Genomic DNA, 22065 nt, shown 5'->3' on the forward strand with positions numbered 1-22065 from the left:
ATCCAAAGATATATGTTATAAATTATGCTAGACAGGTAAATATTTCTTGAATTTGTATGTACCAGACGGTACCGTATCCAAGGGTCGTATCCAAAGGTAGTTCCAGTAGTTTGTAAGAAAGGAGCATATATAAAGGTTAAAAGATCTCTTGCTGGTATAGAAGTATATATAAAGATTTATTAGAGAGCAAATAAATATTTGTAAAGGTTTATTACACCACAAACTTATATGGAAGCAGCTAATTTCACAAATAAATTAATATAAGTGCCAGCAATTTTTAAAGTAATCATTAATATTGGAAAATGTAAGCAAGAGTTATTATACAAAACAAAAATTGCAAAAAACATGTCACATATTTTACATGGAAATATAAGTAAGATTTATCAAACAAAACAAAAATTACAACAAGCATATCATATATTTTACATGTACTCCCAATAGTAGGTAACTACATTAGTTATGTAAACATTAGTTTATTACAAAATGATTAGCAAAATAGCAGTAACACAGTCAACTGATATACCCAAGTCTTCAAATATATAAAATACCTACTCCAGAAAAAATAAATGGGAAGAAATGAAATTAAACTAGAAAAAATATTTAGTTAGATTATTGAAGTCAATTACCAGCTTGCACGTACCTTAGCTAGGAAGCCAAATTGACCAAGCATTCTTGTGCTAACTATATCCAGCATTGTCACATTTGATTTCAGAACTATGCTTGTAAGTATGCTCTGCGAATATAGGAAACAAGTTCAACTTATGAATAATCAATGACCATGTAAAAAATGAGACTGAAAATCAGGAATCAATTCAGAACAGAAAAACAAAATTTGAAGGTATTATGGCACAAAAATTACAGAATTAAGCGGACACATTTAAGGCGGTTCCAAAGCTGTGTCAAATTAAATATAAGTTAAAATGTCAAAACACAATTACAAAATAAAGAACAACAATAAATGATTGATACCTTTGATAGTGTGCGTGAATGAGACAGCAACAACAGCGAAGGATATATTGCTAGTGACGTGACCCCATGGCAAACTGCAACTGGAATAAGTAGCTTGACCAGATCCGAGTTGATAGGCTACAAAAACAAACAAGGTATTGTTATATTTCATTAGTATTCTTTCTTTCCAAAGAATGCAACTGGTTCGAGGGCTGAAGAAACACACAAAAAAATAAAAAATGTCGGCGTAGAGACAAAAGAAAGAATAAAAGTCACAGCTACAGTACTATGCATAGTGCATATTGGTTCATGTTATGGATCAATTTCTTCATTTTCAAAGTTTAAACAATCGATCTAAAATGTTCAATAAGATTTTCGTATGAAAATGTAATTGCAGATCAATTTTACATTTTTTTTAGAATTTTTTACTATTTTTTTAAAAAGGTTGAAAATCACTTCATCTAAAGATCCTAGACCTTCAAAAGTAGTGATTTTCTACCTATCTAAAAAATAGTAAAATATCCTAAAAAATGTAAAATTTAGTCTGCAAGTATATTTTTTATATTATTTCACATTGAACGGTTCAGATTAACTACTTGGACATCGAAAACAAAAATATTGATCCGTAGTACGGATTAATCTGCGCTATGCATTGTACCATAGCCTTACTGAAAATTAAAATGTTAACAAAGTTTTCTATTTAACTTACTGCACGTTCTAGTAGACCCATGCCCCGGCTGACAAGGAAATACACTACTCCCACGGTTAGATGAATTGCTTACACAAAACTGCTGAAAAAGAAGGATAGACGTCAGCTTACTATAAGTTCAACAGCCCGACACTGGGCCCCACACTTTTTACACAAAAAATGAAAGGATAGTAAGCAAAGCCAAATAACCATGTACTATGGGTACAAGAAGTAATTGTGAACTTCTTGTTAAGGATGTTGAAGATCACATTGAGGAAATATATGCATGGGATATCATCAATCAAGTGATGCACTAATTAATATATTTGGGAAAAAATGAGATGGTTTTGGAAGTATGTTCACAATGAGGCTGGTCTTGGCGAAGAGGCTTTAACAAATTGGGCTCGAGAAGCAGTGCTGACCTGATCTGTCGACCTGATATTAGGTTTCCACCTTTAGAGATAGCTCGATATTAACTCGCTTCCATAATAATGGTCCATGCCATGTCTAGCACCTACACATAAAAAATCACAGATAAAATCTGGTTATTGTTAAGGCATAATCTTATACAAATAAGAAAGACCCAAACAACACAAGTATACCAGTCTACCAGTGTACATTACATACCAGTAAGTCATGTTTTGATTTCAAACAAATCTGAAGAAAGAAGAAGTGCATCAAGAACCAAAAAGAGAAGACCGACAAGTTATACATATGCATCTGATTTTCCTAAGTTACAAGCATGATCATTTTTCTCAAGGAAGAAAAGGTTGAAGAATCTGATCATGTGAGAAAACATTTAATTAAGGTGAAAACCAGTTGGCAATTTGCAAGCATGAATGGTTTTATTATACCATGCATTTGCAATTTGAAAACCAGTTGGCAATTCTAACAAATTTGAGACCTAAATTGGAAGATGAACCCAACACAATGGAAGGCGCAGAGGATAAACACTAATTAATGTCAATACAAAGAAAAGAAAAGGAGCCTGGAATTAAGAAAGGTTGGAGATTACTGTACCAGATCAATTTAATGCTGGCTTAACTGGGAGAATCAATTAAAATATGAAACTCTATATAGTTGCTCTAGTATTCACATTGCTGGTTCTTGTTCCTCAACCCACATTTTATATAATAGTTGTAAAAATTATGAATTTTTTTAAAGAGAAAAATGGTATAATATCCTTTACTTCAACAAGGCTCAAAGCTGATGTCAAGAAATGGTACAATTTGTTTTATTTTGAGAAGGCTCAGTTCTCATGAAAAAATGTTTGACAAAGCTTAAGGCCATAATACAGATTATTGTTCACTGGTATTATGGTTCTACTTCTTGCTTTGTTTTTTTCTTTCCCATGTGTTAGTCAATGAGTATTGAACCTGCCATGCTGGCATGTTTTTTTACACGTTGCCTTGTAAGCACCAGTACTATAAGTTGCTTGGACAGAACACTTGTATTGTCAATAAAGGCATGGCACCTGGTAGGTATTATATAAAAGATCTAACTGATTGTAAAAAAAATTTCCCTTATCTATGGTTACTTTCTGAGATCATGGCAGTAGCAAGCAATTTGCACTTGTATATGCAGCTGGACATAAACACCGAATTATCCTACGTATTTTGGCAAAAAAATTCACAATAGTTTTATCCACTAACCAGTATATTGGATAATACACCTAATGATGTCTGCTTTCTTCATATGCAGTTCACATCTCACTCCTGCAGTTCTATTGAATATTGCAGTGCCTTTACCTGTCAGCGTAGATTGTTTTAACAGGGGTAACATTAATTATTTGTTACATAATGAATTGAACAGTTCTTCGACACCGTTAGGGGCCAGCTGGTTTCTACTTCTGTTTTGACTGATTGATGGGATTAGTTCAATTCCTTTTGATAGAGGTTGTAAGAGATTGTGCGGATCTAATAGTATATCATCTCAATTTGTACTAACTTATGACATGTCTCTTGAATGCACTTGCAACATTTCTCTTTTTTTTTTTAACCTCAGTTGTAATATGCTTCTATTGCATCTTTATCATTCTAATCATTGTTGTTAAGGTTGTTATAAATTGTTTACAAACTTATGAAGGGAGCAGAAAGATGGTGACAAGCTTGAATATGTATATATTTCTCAACTGATTCCATTGATAAAGAGAAAAGGCAAAGAAGATGGAAAGACAGTACTTTACCTATGTGCAGGAAGAGATAGGAAGAGATACCAGTAAAAACTTAGCTCAGAAGAGACGGGTAGATAAATCTGGAACCTTTGTTCACAAAACAACCAAAAAATTAAATAGGAAGGAAATAAATTGACAATTTGGAAGAACGGTAATGGAAGAAATGAAATAAATATAACCAATTGAAAACCCATCATTGCTGCTTGGATCTACTGTTCTTGACTCGACACTCACCGCTTAATTCCAAAGACAATAGCAACCATGTGAGATCAGCTTTTATGGAATTTCAATTGCACATTATTAAAAAACAGTACCTGCTTGGTTTATTGTTACAATATTTCAAACATTTTTATAATGTCAAGAGAAATGGAATAAATATAACCAAAAAAGAAACTGAAAAGGTAACACTAACCAACAGCCTCTCTTTCTCCTGCTGAGTTGTCTATTCGAGCACAAGTCAAGGAAAATCAGTAGCTAGTGCATGTGCCAACTTTCTGCACCTACAGAATTGAAAATACAAACAGCTTAGGTGTACCCCAGGAACCAGACTACGGCCCAAACCAGCAGCAAATCAAACCGACAATAGATTATCGTAACACAAGATTAATTAGAAGAATAATTCACTTACTACCTCTTCCTCATGCTAGTTGATTGCTCTGGAAGGGACACCAAGGAAGCGCCTTCAAAGCAGCACTATGATTGGGAAACCGGTCAATAGGGTTGGATGAAGTAAGGTGCCACAGACTTGTTACTTGTAGTATAATATACCTTATAACAGCAATGGCAATTGAGATAAGCCAAAAATACCAGCTTTGATCATTTGGATATGTTCTAAATACTGTTACTTTGTGTTTGTTTTCCATGGGAACAAAACTTAAGTGTAAATTATAGACTAAAACTTAGCCTGTTGGTGCCTCCATTTTGCTAAAAAATTAAGTAGAGTTAAGTGCTAACTATCTGATAGTATATTCATTAATAATTATGAAATAGACGTCTTTTTTTTTTACCCGTGTGTGATAGATGATTATGCACGGAGTGAAATTAAATTGTGCCCGAAGAAATAAATTAAACACAAAACCAATCCTGATGAAGAGGGAATGCTCAGCTTCTTGACCCTTCTTCAATGAAGGGTACTTTACCTCATCTTCTCTCCTCTGTCTCTCCATTCTATAATGACGAGAATAACCTCACCAGTCTTGATGGTGATTCTCTATCTGTTAACAGCAATATAATATATTATATTAAATTATCGACTGAAACATGTAAAAAAATCATTAACGACCCAGCAGTTTCATAATAAATGCTCTGTTTAACACTGCACTTAGCAAAACGAAACATGATATCTAGAATCCGAGGTTCACTGCCAAATTATCTCATCAAAATTCCAACATTCACTTACATCCTCTAGCATATTATAAGAAATGAAGTTAGTTTTTCTCAATTTGACGGAAAAAATCTACCTGCTGTGAGTGTGATCTTAGCAATATTTTCATACGAGTTTGATTCAAATGATAGCTTTGTGTTAGAAGTGTAACCTGCTCTAACAGCACCAGATCCTGATCGACTAGATATCTGAAGTGGTTCTGCATCTTAAACCCTCGAAAATCCTTGTTTCTGCATCTTAAACCCTGAGATACACGATTTCTCACTGAAATTGAAACAAAAATGAAGCGTGAATTGATAATCATGCATAAAAACCCTTGAAACCCCTTTATCAAGAAATTATGGTAAAAATCCGAAACTGAAGCAGAAACTAAACGAAATCGAAAATTTTCACAATTGTAAAAGAAACAAAAAAATTGTCAAAATTAAGGTCAAAATGCAAAATACTAGACCAATTGACAGAATTTCAACATTGTAAGGTGAAATCTAGAGAGGAAATTTAGAGAAAAGTACCTAAGAGGGAGAAGACGCTTGTCAGAGCTCCATGGAAGCGCTCTCTCCCGGATCTCTCTCCCCCTCACTTCTCCCTTCCCACCCTCCTCTCCTTCTCAGTTCTCACCCCTTCTATCCCTGATCTCCCTTTCTCCTCTTCCCCTCTCCCTCTCCCCTCCTCCTCCAACTCCTACCGCCTGAAAGACTTGATCCAGCTCAGCTCAGCGAGGGCTACTGCGGTGGTTCGGTGACGATCGCTTCTTATGCGACGAGATCGGAGGTTTTATAGAAATAATCTCACACGCTAGAGGCGGAGGCTTGGAGCGAGAGGAGAGGCGTAAGACAGAGGCACGCTCTCCCGATCTCTCTCTACCTCATGGAACTAAATGCCACTGAATAGAAGAATAGGAGGAGCGGGGCAAATAGCCGTTGTGAACTTGTGATCGAACGAAAATGGAAAGAGGATTTCCCAAGATATCAAACAAACAGATTTGGAATGGTTTTTAGTTTGGGATTTTAGGAAAGATGATGATAGCAAACATATTTGCTAAGATATCAAACAGATTTGGAATGGAGGAGCTGAGAGAGAGAGAGTCACTCAAACTTATTCGTTTGGGGTTTTAGATGATAGCACCTGAGGTAATATAAATTTTGAGTTTAGAAATTACCGGTGCATTCCGCATGAATCATTTTTTACTTGATTGATTCGACAGTTTTAGCGATAGTCCTTTGCGTGCAGAGCAAGCCATATACTTCAGCTTACTTTTATTTCACTAACCTTACAACTTTTATAAAATTTCGTTAAGATTTTTTTTAATTTCAGTAAAAATTTTCACAAATAATGTATTAAATTAGATAAAATTTTATTATTAATGATTGTCATCAAATAATGCACTGAAAATTCTTATAGATCGAATGGATCTACTAAATTAATGATTTTATGAAAATAACAAAGTTATATACATTTTTATTATTAATGATTGTCATCAAATATACTTGTAAATATATCTAATAAATGATGGGTTTGTAATTTTTGTCATGAAAATAATATTCCTCTTCTCCTCTCCTGTGTTCAATTTTATTTTTTACATCTTATTTGACTGAATTTTTTCAAAAATAATAAATAAACAAGTACATCTTATTTTCGCAAAATCCAACCTCACTACTACCCTGAATTTTTTTTACATCTTTTGTTTTTAATAAAATTAAAATTGAGGACCGAAAATTTTGTTTCAAAAGAATATTAGGAAAAACCTTCAAAAATCAAATGAAATGCACTAAACAGGCACTTCAAAAATCAAATGGTGATGCATTTTATACAGAAAATTAATGAAGAAAATCCAAAGGTAAAATGAGATGCACACAATTACAAGAACTAGTAGAAGAAAATAAATGTACATAGATATGTGAGATTTCAAAATAACATATAAATTAATTATGTATGCTACAAAAGAGAAGAACAGACATATATATATATTATTCTTGAGACTCCTTTGTTCCTGGGTTGACATATAAATAAATGGTTTGAATGATCCTGTCGGAGCTGTCAAGTCTCGCCAGATTTTTTGCTTAGAAATTTTTAATGTTTTTTACTGTTCACAGTAAAATAATAATTTTCAAAGTGGCTTAATAATTAATAGTAAAAAAAATTCAAAAAATATACAATTTAGTCTCCAAGCACATTTCAATACAGAGATCGTGTTGAGAATACGGAAATAAATGAGAATAATCGGCCATAATTGGCCGATTAGTCGAAAAAATCCGTAACGATTTGATCACCATCAACTATTAATGGACAGATTAATCGGCCTAAACGGACATTTTTTTACAACATTGGTACCAATTAAATATCGTTAGAATGTTTTTTGAAATTGTTTATTATCTAAAATATAATACAATTTAAAAAATAAGTCAACGGCTAGACATTTTAGATTGTTAAAGATTTAAGTAATCACTTAATCAATGATAATCGTTTCATTGTTAAAAATTCATTTTACATAAATAGGTTCATTTTAATTATTTTTTGCTTATCACTCTGTTTTTGTACACATAAAAAAGGGAACAGTGCATATTTGAAGAGTGAGGTGTACAGTGTACTAGAATTTTAAAATAAAAATATGATTAACTATATATTGCACGAGAGATATATAAATGGTATTTTATTTACCATAATTAACAACACTCTTAATTTACTAGTGGCAATTGTCCACTGCGAATTTACGATTCTTACCTTGTCTAAAATTAGAACTACGATCAGTTTTTAAGTATAACCTTTTGACCTTGTTTATTTCACGTGCGAGTAAGAAAAATAAAATTATATACTTTTGGTTCTCACAATCCTCATATAATAATATACACAGAGTTTTCATGTTCTGATGTGCTTCCGATTTTGGCAAGGAGAAACATCTTAATAATAGGAACAATATTTTTATTTATTTTTGGTTGTAAAATTTTATATTCATTATCATTCATCAGTTTGTTCTGGTACTCTGAAGTCTGAACGAATACTAAACTCCATGCGGCCAATCTTGAGCCGTTTAACATTTTTGAGAGAAAAAATAATTTTTTTGATCAATCAGATCATTTGTTTTTAACAATACGGGAACTGGATTTGTCCCTGATATTTTTCTAAATCGTGAGTTGTCTAATTTTCTTCTCTAGAATGCGGTCAATCTTGATCCGTCTAATATTTTGAGAGAATTAGAAATAAATACTAATTTTCTTCTCTAGAATGTTTTTTCATATCTCGTGTTGTACTCGATCCTCAGATTTGCCTATCTCAATCTTCAACCATAGCAATTAATCTGATATTGTATTATTATATGGAAACACAAATACTGATCACAGCGTGCTCTCTCTTTTTGTTATTGATCCATTAATTCTTCTTTTTGAAAATGAGAAATTAAATTACTTTTAGAAAAAAAAAAAAAGTTGCATACGAGGGAGTACTTTTAGAAATTAAATTACTTTTAGAAAAAAGCATCTTACCAAGCGATCTTTTAGTGCTGGAAGATACAGAGCTATACTTTCTTTAGTGCTAGCTAGAAAACATAAAATTTTATATGTATTAATTCAACTCATTCTCAATGATCCCATATCCTACTATTATATATATATATATATATATATATAGAGAGAGATGGGCTATGGTGCATTGCAATGCATAGGCCATGGTGTGCATTGGACCATAAATCACCGATTCAAAGTCCAAATGACCGATCCAAACTGTTCATCTTGTTCTCCATATTAATATGTGCTTGGAGACCAAATTTTATATTTTTTGGAATTTGTTTACTATTTATTAAGCCACTTTGAAAATCGCTGATCCAACGATGACTGTTTGGAACAGTAAAATCAGAAGCCACCGTTGGATCAGCGATTTTCAAAGTAGCTTAATAAATAGTAAAAAAATTCCAAAAAATATAAAATTTGGTCTCCAAGCACATATTAATATGGAGAACAAGATGAACGGTTTGGATCGGTCATTTGGACTTTGAATCGGTGATTTATGGTCCAATGCACACCATGGCCTATGCATTGCAATGCACCATAGCCCATCTATATATATATATATTGCATTCATTTGTTGAGTTGTCAAGCTAAGATAATAAAAACGTTTTAATAAGATGCAAAAAACAAAAAGTTAAGTTTTATATATATTTGATTATATTCCATATATATGAGATTTGTACACTAAAAATGGCAATAGTTTTGTGTTGGAATAAATATGAACTAATAAAAAATATATACTAAATGTTTGTTATAGTTACAGTAAAAGAAAGTTTGTGATTCAATAAATAATTATTAAAAGCTTAAAATTCATAATTTAAATATAATACAAAATAATTCACGAATAGTTTGTTGTTTTGTAATACAAATAAGTTTTAGAGGTGAGGGAGTGCACAGCGGTTTGACCAAGCGATCCTGTAAAAAGATTATTTTGATACGCGATACAAATTAATAGATGGTTTGCTCCAATTGAATTTGAGTCGATTGAGTCGGTTCTAAGTTAAATTTAACTAATGACGAGTCGAGAGTTTGATTCTAATTAATATTGATCTAAAAGTTCTGATTTGTGATTAGAGATAATTCTTATGTTTATTTATTTAATTGTTATATATTATATATAATATGAAAAAATGAAATTTTTCGATCAGAATATAATTATGATATGAAATAAATTAAATTGAGGTAAAACACTCATATATTTTACTTGACTTGATGAAGTATAATAATAGTTAAACAAGCCATGCATGCATGATGCATCAATATATACTCCAATTAATTTGGCATGGCCTGCTCCAGATTCCAAGTGAGGCAGACAAATTAAGAGCATCCTCTTTTTTTTTTCTTCCTTAATTTCCCATTCATATTCCATGATATCATTACAACGTACTGTTTACAAACTATAAAATAGTTCAGAAAAATTAATGCTCTCAAGTTTCACAAAAATTACAACAATGCGCGCATAACAGTTTAGAAAAGTTCAGTTCTACTTCTAATAAAAATCCGTGTCAGTTTGGACTTGGGATACACAAAAAAAATATGAATGTTCTTTTATTTATTTATTTATATGTTTCTTAAAATTTGGATTGGTCCTACGAGTTAGACTGTGTTATATATGCATAGTGCATATTGATCTGCACTCTTGTTATAGACTTAAATTTTTGTTTTGAAAATTCCAATGATCAATCTGAAGTTCTGAATCATTCAACATAGTCTCCATATTTAAAAATATGTACTTGTAAACTAAATATATTCAAATTGGCTACAACGCGTAGAGGTTGAATCTGGATTTTTTTTTCTCATATATATACAAAATATGTTAAAATTTGTTAACCAATAAAAACTGGTAGATGCCATTGATTCCAATTGAAAATCAGAAGATGTGAATCTGAGTCTCAGAGTGCAAGCACAAAATGACGATAATTCTTTCTTTCTTTCTTTCTTTCCTTTTGAATTGGTCTGTGGTATCGATGGTATCGTATCGGATCATAACTTTTGCAGAAAGATCTAGAAAGATAGATGTTGTTTTCTCAATTGGTCTGTGCAAAAAGATATATGTTTGACCCAGGACGCTAGCTAGCTGCTCTCAAATTTGGTCGGCCACCGCCAGAGTATTGTTATATAACATTAGTCGATCTTTCTAGATTGTGAATTATCAAAAAGGCTCTTGAATCTTCCAGAAGAAATTAACGGGCTGGACATAGAGAAAAAAGGCGAAAAAAAAGAAAAACAAAAAAACAAAAAAGAATAGAGAGATTGAAGATTGAAAAGAAAAAAAACTAAAATTGTCATCATGTCAATTCATCAGCGGCAGATGGATCGCCTGTCGTCGAAATTCGCCGCGCTCGCTTGTAATCAAGGCCCAGAGGTCCATAAGAGGCCATTAATGGCGGTCAAACATGGGCCGAAATTGTTTTCTGAGGTTGTCAAAAGGCCTCTGATTCGTGTGTGGCATTCCAAGTCACAACCTACACAAATTGTGACACGTCGAAGCATTATTCAGCGCCGATTAGAGGAAATTCACAGTAAATCAACGCCATCTAATCCGATCTGCCTTAGATGTGGTAGTGTAGGTCATCAGGCAGCGGATTGACGTAATGCACAGCTTTGCTTTATTTGCAACAAGTTTGGTCACAAATCGATGATCTGTAGACAATCTACGAATATCTTTCCTTATACTCCAAAGAAATACACTGTGCAAGGCCTTTCACGTGACACTACAGTTCCAGCACTTTCTCCTCCCAAAACGCAGTTGAGCACAGCCACAGAACCATCGGAAACCCTAGATCTGGCCATGGTGGCCCCTCGACGCGGAGGCCGCGTTCCTTTACCGGATCGTCGCCCCCTTCACGCTCAAGCACCACCATTGCTGCGTCGACCGCCTCCCCCGATTGCTCACCCCCAGCCTTTGATCCGACCATTGCCACTGCCGATCCGTGCTCCGATCCAAATCTTCACTCCTACACCAGCGGCTGAGGCGCAAGAACGAGAGTTTCAGCAGAGTTTCATCTTGGATGATACCGAGGGCTGGGGACCCGAACAGATAGAGGAGGTTCTCAACCGCCTCCTTGGTGCTCAATTTCTCTGGAAGGTGGCAGTCTTTGATGAGTTCTGCTACATCATCAAAGCACCATCTATGTCATGGAAACATTCTGCCGTGCGCCGAGGTCACATTCTGCTTGACGGGATCCAATTCCCTGTGGTCGCCTGGGACCCAAGCTTGAATGCTGGTAAGCGTCTCACCTCTATGTGGCTTCGAATTTGGGGATTTAATCGCTATATTTGGGATTTCGTTGAATTTGATCGACTACTCAATCCGTTTGGAGCAGTCGTACTTGAACTTGATGCGGCTACCAGAAATAAGTATGACTGGCGGTTTGCACGGGTTAGAGTAGGTGCTGTTGATCCAAAAAATTTCACTGAACAACATTGGCAGATGTATAGAGATGCCACTGGTTATGTATCTGGTTATGATCTTAAAATAGAAGTGGAGAATGAGAATACAGAAGGTGTTAATGATTGGCTAGCTAGAGGCCCCGGTCGAACCAGTCGGGTCACTCAGCCGTCTAGAGCTCCTATCCCTCCCCCTCCCCCTCCCCATCCTCCCATTGTGCAATGCATGGATGAGGATTTGTTGGATGATCAGAACACCAACAAAGAACAAGGGGAGTCTAATAATAGTAGATGCAAAGACCAGTCGGACAGCCGTGATGGGCACTTTACTGATGACTCGGATGATGATCATGAGACATTCATGCGTACCGTTAACAACATGATTAACCCTGTCTATAAAGGGAATGGTGCCAAAACTGAACCCAAAAAACCGAGAACACAACCCCCCATTTCTGGAGGGCACCGGTCTAACACCACTGGCCGGCCCATCCCTGATTCTGAGAAGTTACGATCCCAAGATCCCGGCACGGCTGGGATTCCTTCTCCTGCTACAGCTCCAAAACTTCACTCCTTCCCCCCTCTTACAACAAAAACTGACAAAGGGAAAAAGACTCCAAATTCTTCTCCTGATAAGGGAAAGAATCCTCCCAAAGCTAAATCTACACCCACCTCTCCCAAGTCGGGAAGGATCACCAAACCCAAAGACACATCCCCTACTAAGCATACCATCTCCTCTCCTGCTTTGCCTTCTCCTTCTACACCTCACACATACACACCTTCTCACAAGCTCCCTGCTGCTACTAAAATTTACTCGTCTGAGCTGAGAGTGCAACGAACCAGCAAGTGTAAGAAGACAGGCAAAAAACCACCAAAACTTCCAGCTGTTCCGACTACAGCACCTCCTCCTGAACCTCTTCCAGTTTCGGCTAATGCTCCAGCCAGACCCCCTCTCTCACACGGGGTCTCTATGAGAAAGAGTCTCCGACTCCAAGCCATAGGAGACCCCTCTTCTACCTTGACAAAGGCTAAGAAGCGGGCAAAGGCCAAGGCAGCCGGTAGACATCACTCTAAAGGTATACCACTCTTGAACAACTTCCCTTATAATAGACTTACTGTTGATCAGGTTATGGACTTGTTTGGAATTTATAAAATTAGATTAGGTGCTGATGCTGATGAGGCTGCTCATATTATTCAAAAAATTCAGCAACATGATAGATCTTCTTTTGAGGAAATCATAATTTCCTTATTAGAACAAACCAAATCTTTAGGTTCCTCTACATCTGTCATTTTAGATAAGGCATCTCTTGCTCATTTGTCTTCTCCTGATTTAGGAAACACCCATGATGATGATGAAACTTTCCATGATACAAATTCAATACTAGATAATGTAGATACTGATAATAATGCTTCCAATTTAGTTTCTGGGGTGCCTTTTGTTTCCTCATGAATATCTTGAATTGGAATGCTAGAGGTCTTAATTCTTATAAGAAAAGACAAATTTTGCATGACATAATTGTAGACAATAAGATAGATATGATTGCCATACAAGAAACAAAGCGTGAGACTTTTAACAATAGGATATTACGCACTATCTCTACTAAGTTTGACATCTGGCATTGGGTGCCTTCGAATGGACGGTCCGGAGGGATCCTATTTGGATGTGATAGTTCTCACTTTAAATATATTAGTCATTCTCTCCATCAATATACTCTTAACATCCATGTTGAGTGTAAACTTGATGGTCAAATTTGGCAAATTATGATAGTGTATGGTCCTGTAATTAGAAATAAGAAAAAAGATCTTTGGAAAGAACTAGAGACCATTAGAGGCTCTAATACAGAACCATGGGTACTGTGTGGGGATTTTAATTCCATTAGACATAGAAATGAAAAGTCGGGTAACTTGTTTGACCTACAAACTAGCTCTAGATTCAATAATTTTGTCCATCAGCATCATCTAGTTGAGCAAAAATTAGTCGGGCGAAAATATACTTTGCACAATGGCAATAAATTTGCTTTATTAGATAGGTTTTTTACTAGTTTATCATGGGAAAACCTGTACCCAGCAAGTACCACTCTTGATTTAGGGAGATACGGATCTGACCATTGCCCCATTATCTTACAAATTTCTTCTAAAATAGAATCCACCTCTCTATTTCGATTTGATCCCATATGGCTAGAACAACCCGACTTTGTGTCCTTAGTAAATAAATGGTGGCACCAATTCTCCCTAGATCATAGAAATATTGCCAAAAGTTGGAATGCCAAATTAAAATTTCTTAGACAAAAAATTAGAGGTTGGACTAGGAATTTCTATAGTAGGAAAAAGAAAGAGAAACAACAGCTATTGGCTAAATTAAAACTGCTAGAGCTCATCTTAGAGGATAGAGATTTTACAGCTATTGAACATGAGGACTGGATTTTTACTAAATATACTTTAGATAACATTTACCTAGACGAGGAGAAACATTGGCAAGCACGCTCTAAACAGAGATGGTTAGAAGAGGGAGATAACAATACTAAATATTTTCATACTATTGCAACACATAGGAGCAAGAAAAATAAAATTCTTTCGTTAGAAGTGAATGGCAATACCATTCACACAAAAGCTGAAATTTCTACTCATATTCAACAGTTTTACAAAGAGTTATTAGGACAACCAGGGCATACCTGTGCTGTTTTAGATAAAGACTTTTGGTGTCCAACCGATAAACTCACCACACTCGAACAACAATCATTAGAAATCCCTTTTTCGCTTACAGAGATTAAACATGCAGTTTTTGCTTGTGAACCAAACGGGGCTCCTGGTCCTGATGGTTTTTCTTTTAAGTTTTACCAAGCATTTTGGGAGTTAATTAGTTCTGATCTATACCAATTATGCCTACATTTCCATTCACACAAAACCAAACTGACTAGTCTGAACAGATCTATCATATGCCTCATTCCAAAAGAACAAGAGGCTAAACAAATATCTAAGTACAGACCAATCAGTTTGGTGAATTGTAGCTTCAAAATTATCTCTAAGATTTTAACTTTTCGATTAGAATCAATTATGCATCGGATCATAGACAATAGTCAAGCTGCTTTTATAAAGGGTAGATATATACTTGATAATGTCATTCTTAGTCAAGAAATTATTCATTCGTGTCACACTTCCAATGAGGAAGGGGTAATTGTCAAGGTTGACTTTGAAAAAGCCTATGACAAAATTAATTGGAGATATATGTTAGATATATTAGAAAGTAGAGGATTTGGTACCACTTGGATAAAATGGATTACTGAATGGTTACATAGTTCCCAATCTTGTATTAGTATCAATGGAGATCTCACTGACTATTTCTTTTGTAAACGAGGCGTAAGGCAGGGAGATCCTCTCTCTCCTTACTTGTATATTCTTGCAGCCGATACACTTAGTAAGATTTTTCAGCTAGGCAGAAATTCCAATTCCATAACTGGATTAGGTCCCAATGTATTAGATAAACATGCACATACTAACTGCCACTACGCAGATGATACAATTCTCTTTCTTAAAGCTGATACAACCAATATTGAGCGTACGTGGTGGGCTTTGATCGCTTTTGAAGCACTATCTGGAATTAAAGTTAACTATTCTAAAACATCAATGTATCCTCTCAATATAGCTGATCCTTCTTCTCTTGCTCCATATTTTAGATGTCAACCAGCCACCTTTCCCATGCAATATTTAGGACTTCCCCTCCATAATAAAAAACTAACCACCCTTGAATGGACTTTCCTTATTGATAAAATAGAAAAGAAACTCCAAAATTGGAAAGGTAGTTTACTCTCTATAGGAGGAAGACTTATTTTGATAAATTCAGTTCTCTCATCGGTTCCTTTATACTTCTTATCCGTTTATAAAATTTCGGATACTGTCCTCAACATAATTGATCAATTACGTCGTCGGTTCTTGTGGCAAGGGTCTCTTACAGGAAAAAAGAAATACTCATTACTTAATTGGCAAAAAGCTTGTTTTGCCAAGGAATTTGGAGGATTAGGAATTTTAGATCTTAAACAAATGAACATAGCATTACTCATGAAATGGTGGTGGAAATTCAAAGACCCCACCTATGAGGGGGCTTGGAAAACAATGATTATGCATAAATATCCCTCTCCTAATATTCCTAAATCTGAATTTTGGACCCATATTGTAGCTTTGTCTTCTTTAGGTAATATTAGTGTCTCTTATACCCCTGGCCTCAATACTAACGTCCTATTTTGGACTGACATTTGGTATCAAAACTGTGCTTTGGCTTCGAGATTTTCCTTTTTATTCAATATATGTTCTAACACTGATGTTCTCTTGCAAACTGTCATCAATACACAAGGAGCTGCACTTACTTTTCGTAGGGCATTAGATAATATTCAATATCTAGAATGGTTAGAAATACTTGAAATCATCAGCCACCTGTCGTATACTCATCTTAATGATAAGCTTAGTTGGCGTTGGGAAACTCATGGGAAGTATACGGTTAGCTCCATGTACAAAATTCTTAACTTTTGCGGTATTCTCCCTAGAAATGCAATGTTGTGGTGGCAGGTTCCAATACCTCTTAAGATTCGCATCTTTATGTGGCTTACTCATAAAAATAGGATTTTAACAACCGACAACCTGAAGAAGAAAGGCTGGCCAGGTCCAACTAAATGTCAATTTTGTGACCAAGATGAATCCATTAACCACCTGTTTGTCACATGTTCTTATACCAAACAAATATGGTTCTATATGGGATCGTGCCAAGATGCCAGCATAACCTGGACCAGCTTTGTAGATGTAATCCAGTTTGCTAACCAACTCCCTAATAAACAAAGATCTGCTTTTCTCTTAGTTTGCAGTGCCATATGCTGGTCTATTTGGAAGCACCGTAACGACCTATGCTTTGAACAAGGTAAACAAAAATCAATTAGACATCTCATTTTTCTAATTCTTTCTCTTGTACACTATTGGACAGGTCGGGTGACACAGCCGGTGGCTGCTGCTACAGCGTTTTGGCTTCCCTCTGACCTAGATGTTCTCCCTTTGGCAAGTTGGCTTCCAGATGATGCGGTTGCTTCCTCCACCGTTACTGACGCCCAAGGAGACCAGCTGATGCTTTATGGAGCATAGCCCTTTCAAAATGAATGTGGACACCTTACCAAATTTTGTAGTTACATATACTTTTCATAGCCCCATTGTGTGGCTTCGCTTTTTTGGTTGTGCTAGGCAGCTGCTGTCTGCTCTAGCTTTTTTGGTTGTGCTTGTCATGTTGATGATCTCCTTCCTTGTGAGTTTTGTAAGGGTTTATTGTTTGTGGACCTAGCTGATTTGAACTTCCGTTGAAGGGTGTAATTTAACTGTTCTCTTCAATAGAAGATGGGCTTCGGCCTTTTTAATCAAAAAAAAAAAAAATATCATATATGTGATAAATTAGGGATATCTCTATATATTTCGTCTAGAAAAATTGAGAGGAACCTCATTAATGGATTGACATATATATATACATGCCAGCTGGATGGGTTTTCTTTTTTGGCGGAGACCCATCCGGATGTTTTGTTCATAGAGTTTAATTTATTCAAAATCAGGTTTAATTTTAAATCAATCACGCTAATTAATTAATGATTGTTGTTTATTTTCTACTTAATTTGGACAATAATGAACGAGTGCGTTAGGTTCATTTTGGATTTATTACTAGCAAATGAAGCTTTAGGTTTCTTAAAGAACAAGTGCTTTAGGTTCAACACGATACATGTACGGTACGGTATGGTACGGGTATGAATATGACAATACAATACAATACATATTAGTCGTTGGCGGTAGGTGACCAAACCGTCATGGATTTTCCCGACTAACCGGCCGATTATTCTCGATTATCTATGATTAATCGCTTGACAGTATCATATCCGTCTGACGACCGCAGACCATTATTTACAACATTGATTTAAATTACTTAGATGATAGATATGAGAAGTAAAATATATAGTTGTTGAAAATGAGGAGAGATGATACATTATTTTAAAACAATATTATGTTTATATAAAATTCTTTTTTAAAAAAATCTTTAAATATTTGTTTACGGCACGAACAAGTACATATCCATCAAATATTATTAATTAATTGCGAAAAAAGTATATCACAATATATATATACTGCGAGAGTGATCATGCTATGGAACAAGTTACGTACTACTATTCGATTATTTTTATTAATATTTATGTTCCAACTTGTACAATCGTCAAAAGTAACATGTGCTCCTCATCAACAATGTATCAATTACTTGCTCATAATTTTTATATGTTCTAATCAAATAATGCATCAAATATTTATGCAAACAATGATACTAGAATGTCTCAAAAGCATGTTGGATCATGTTTGTCTTCATAAATTAATTTCAGTTGTATTTTGAATTCTAATGTTAAAAAAAATTGACAAATAATCTTCAAATTCATAAAATATCAAAAATTGAATTTACGACATGTTGTGTATAGTATTTCGTGCTTTTAATCAATTTTATATACATTTTGAGTGATATGGCGGTACGTAACTTGTATTAACTTATTTAAGACAATTCAAAATGATATATTAATTATTGAAAATTTATACATACTTACATACTTCCAGTGTACATCTATATCGTGTTGCGAGGGCAAATCGGTGTTTAATCTATACGGATCATATTTCAAGTCATAAAGTAATAATAACATAACAGTCATGTATTATGTTATTATTAATTTATTATTGATGTCTTTGGGAATACATTTATTTTTTAATGCTGAGAAATGCATAAATTTAATTAAAAAGTTTGATCAAATTGCACGAGTTTTCATGTTGATTTTACAGTTGATGAAAATAATAAATATTTACAACATGTTTACATGCATCTTCTGAATTTTGTTAAATATAATTAAACAAAATTCTCTAGATGAAAGGAGAAATGTTATTTACAAAAAACAGCTTCACTGAAACAAATATTCAGTAGAGATAGAAAACAAATTTATCCATTGCATAAAACAACGGTTCTGTGGATCTAACTAGGTGCTACAAAACAACGGTTTTACTATTTATTAAGTCACTTTGAAAATTGTTGATCCAACGGTTTTACTATTTATTAAGCCACTTTGAAAATTGTTAATCCAACGGTGGCTTAACAAAATAGTAAAACCATTGGATCAACGATTTTTAAAGTGGCTTAATAAATAGTAAAAAAATTCAGAAAAATATAAAATTTGGTCTCCAAGCACATATTAATATGGAGAACAAGATGAACGGTTCAGATCGACTTTTTAAATTTTAAAATTTCAAATTTGGACCATGTGTATTTCAGCCCATATGCTACCGAAAGCACATTAGCCTATCTCTCTCTCTCTCTCTCTCTCTCTATATATATATATATATAGAGTTAGGCTGGGGTGCTATGGATAGCATAGTGGCCTCTATGCTACGGCTCAATATTCGAGTTTCCAAAATCCAAACGGTCGATCCGAACCGTTCATCTTATTCTCCATATTAATATCTGCTTGGAGACCAAATTTTATAATTTTCTGAATTTTTTTACTATTTATTAAGCCACTTTGAAAATCGCTAATCCAACGGTTTTACTGTTTTGTGCAGCTACCGTTGGATCAACAATTTTGTAAAATACTTAATAAATAGTAAAAAAATTCGGAAAAATGTAAAATTTGGTCTCCAAGCAGATATTAATATGGAGAATAAGATGAACGGTTCGGATCGACCGTTTGGATTTTGAAAACTCGAATATTGAGCCGTAGCATAGAGGCCACTATGCTATCCATAGCACCCCAGCCTAACTCTATATATATATATATATATATATATATATATATAGAGGTAGGCTAATAAACAATCGATTGTTCCTAGCCTCCCGTGCAACTAAGTCATTTTTGAATTTTTAAAGTCCAAATGATCGATCCAAACCGTTAGATGTGATCTCCATATTAAAATGTGCCAGGAGACCAAATTTTTCATTTTTTAGAATTTTTTTACTATTTATTAAGCCACTTTGAAAATCGCTGATCCAACGGTAGCTTCTGATTTTACTGTTTGGTTAAGCGACCGTTGGATCAGCGATTTTCAAAGTGGCTTAATAAATAGTAAAAAAATTCCAAAAAATGTAAAATTTGGTCTCCTCACACATTTTAATATGGAGATCACATCTAACGGTTTGGATCGATCATTTGGACTTTAAAAATTCAAAAACGACTTAGTTGCACGGGAGGCTAGGAACAATCGATTGTTTATTAGCCTACCTCTATATATATATATATATATATATATATATATATATATATACATATATACATACCATGACTAGATGGCTTAGTTTTACTTTTTATTTATTTTTATTTTATGTGAGAAGGTGTCAAGATACTTGATATATACTACCGGCCTAAGTCCGCGAGTTGTCTTGTCAAGATACGGCCTTATCTGCAGCATGGTAAATCTCAACAAAATCCCGCAGATTAATAGCGCCGTATCTTCCAAAGGGAGCATATATATATATAGGACGGTGGTACATCTCTTTTCTTTCCGTAACAAATCAATAATTACAGTACCTGAAAAATATGAAATGAAATAAACAAAAAATACCATTAAGAAATTGAAACATGGGTGAAGAAAACATACCTAATTTCACCTAAAGCTCGTTCTTTTCTTTTTTAATTGGCAGAATGTCCGAAGGCTTTGCAATTTGTATAGAATTAATAATAATTAAGTCTGTGCTGATTACAACATTAATTTACATCCAAAAGCCATCACGGATCACATAATATATATATATATAGCATAATACAGATCGCAAATTGCATATTAATTAATACCAGTGTTCAAAATTTCAAGTGAACCCAACCAAATTCGTTTATTTGTGATACATATTTCTTGGGTGGGTGAGTCATGGGTGCAGAATTATACAGGAAGATTTTAGGGAGAATTTCATATATACCACTCAAAAATTATGAAATTGCATATTTATCATCCAAATTTCTATAATTACATATTTACCGTCTAAAAATCTAATAACTCACATATTTATTCAATTAATAAAAATTGAGATTAATTAAGTTTAAGATTATATAAAATATAATTATTAAGATATTTAGTATCTTCTCCTTCTCCGTCCCTTCATCTTTTGCGCACAGATTTCTTTCCCGTCTGTTTTGACATAACTTTCCATTTTTCGCTTAAACTCTCCTCATCTCGTCTCTCCCGCTTAAACTCGGATAGAAGGGGCAGCAAACTAGATTTAAGGATTCAAACTCCAACTTGATTGTTTAAAAACAAGGTAACCACTCTAACTTTTTCAACAAAATAAATCATACTGAATTCGACGATGATATCGCAACCATTATCAAAGTAGTAACTGAGTTTGAGAATACGTGTTTTATTACTGGCTCAATTTGGAATATATGTTTTTAATATTTTATATTGGGTATAAAGGAGAACAATTCTAAGGAAATAAAAAGAGGATGCTAAATTAATCCTTAATTAATTATAATTTTAAGAAAATTAAACATAATTAATATGACTTTTGGATATATTTGATATATACTAAAGTTATATTGGGTAAATATGTGAGTTATTAGATTTTTAGATGGTAAATATGTAATTATAAAAATTTGGATGGTAAATATGTAATTTTAGAGTTTTTGAGTGGTGTATATAAAATTATCCCAAGATTCTATTTTACAATGCGAATAGTGAGATATAATGCGTGACCAAGTGTGAAAACTTAAAGCAAAACCTATTACTGATATAATTACATTTATGACGACAATTCACTTAAGTTTAAATAAATGTCAATTTTAAAGAATTAACGTTAAATATTTAATTACAAAATATAAAAGTAATTAATGCAATTAAGTCTTATATATATAGTTACGAATTAGCAAAATTAAATTAAATTAAATTAATTAATGTTAAAGAATTAACAATTAAATAAATTTTATATATATTCAAGATATATTCTGTAGTATCA

At 34.0% G+C, this 22065-nt stretch overlaps 1 long non-coding RNA gene across 1 annotated transcript in view; it reads right to left on the reverse strand.

Moving 5' to 3' along the window:
- Positions 1 to 4737: 4737 nt before the first annotated feature.
- Positions 4738 to 22065, reverse strand: part of LOC144543647 (uncharacterized) — a 90789-nt gene continuing 73461 nt past the window's right edge. Inside the window, exon 2 of the long non-coding RNA XR_013508025.1 lies at positions 4738 to 5365. This is a non-coding gene — a long non-coding RNA (uncharacterized LOC144543647). The remainder of the gene's footprint in view (positions 5366 to 22065) is intronic.

Source organism: Carex rostrata, chromosome 25 (assembly GCF_964058835.1).
Source record: "Carex rostrata chromosome 25, lpCarRost1.2, whole genome shotgun sequence".
In the NCBI taxonomy this organism is placed as follows: domain Eukaryota; kingdom Viridiplantae; phylum Streptophyta; class Magnoliopsida; order Poales; family Cyperaceae; genus Carex; species Carex rostrata.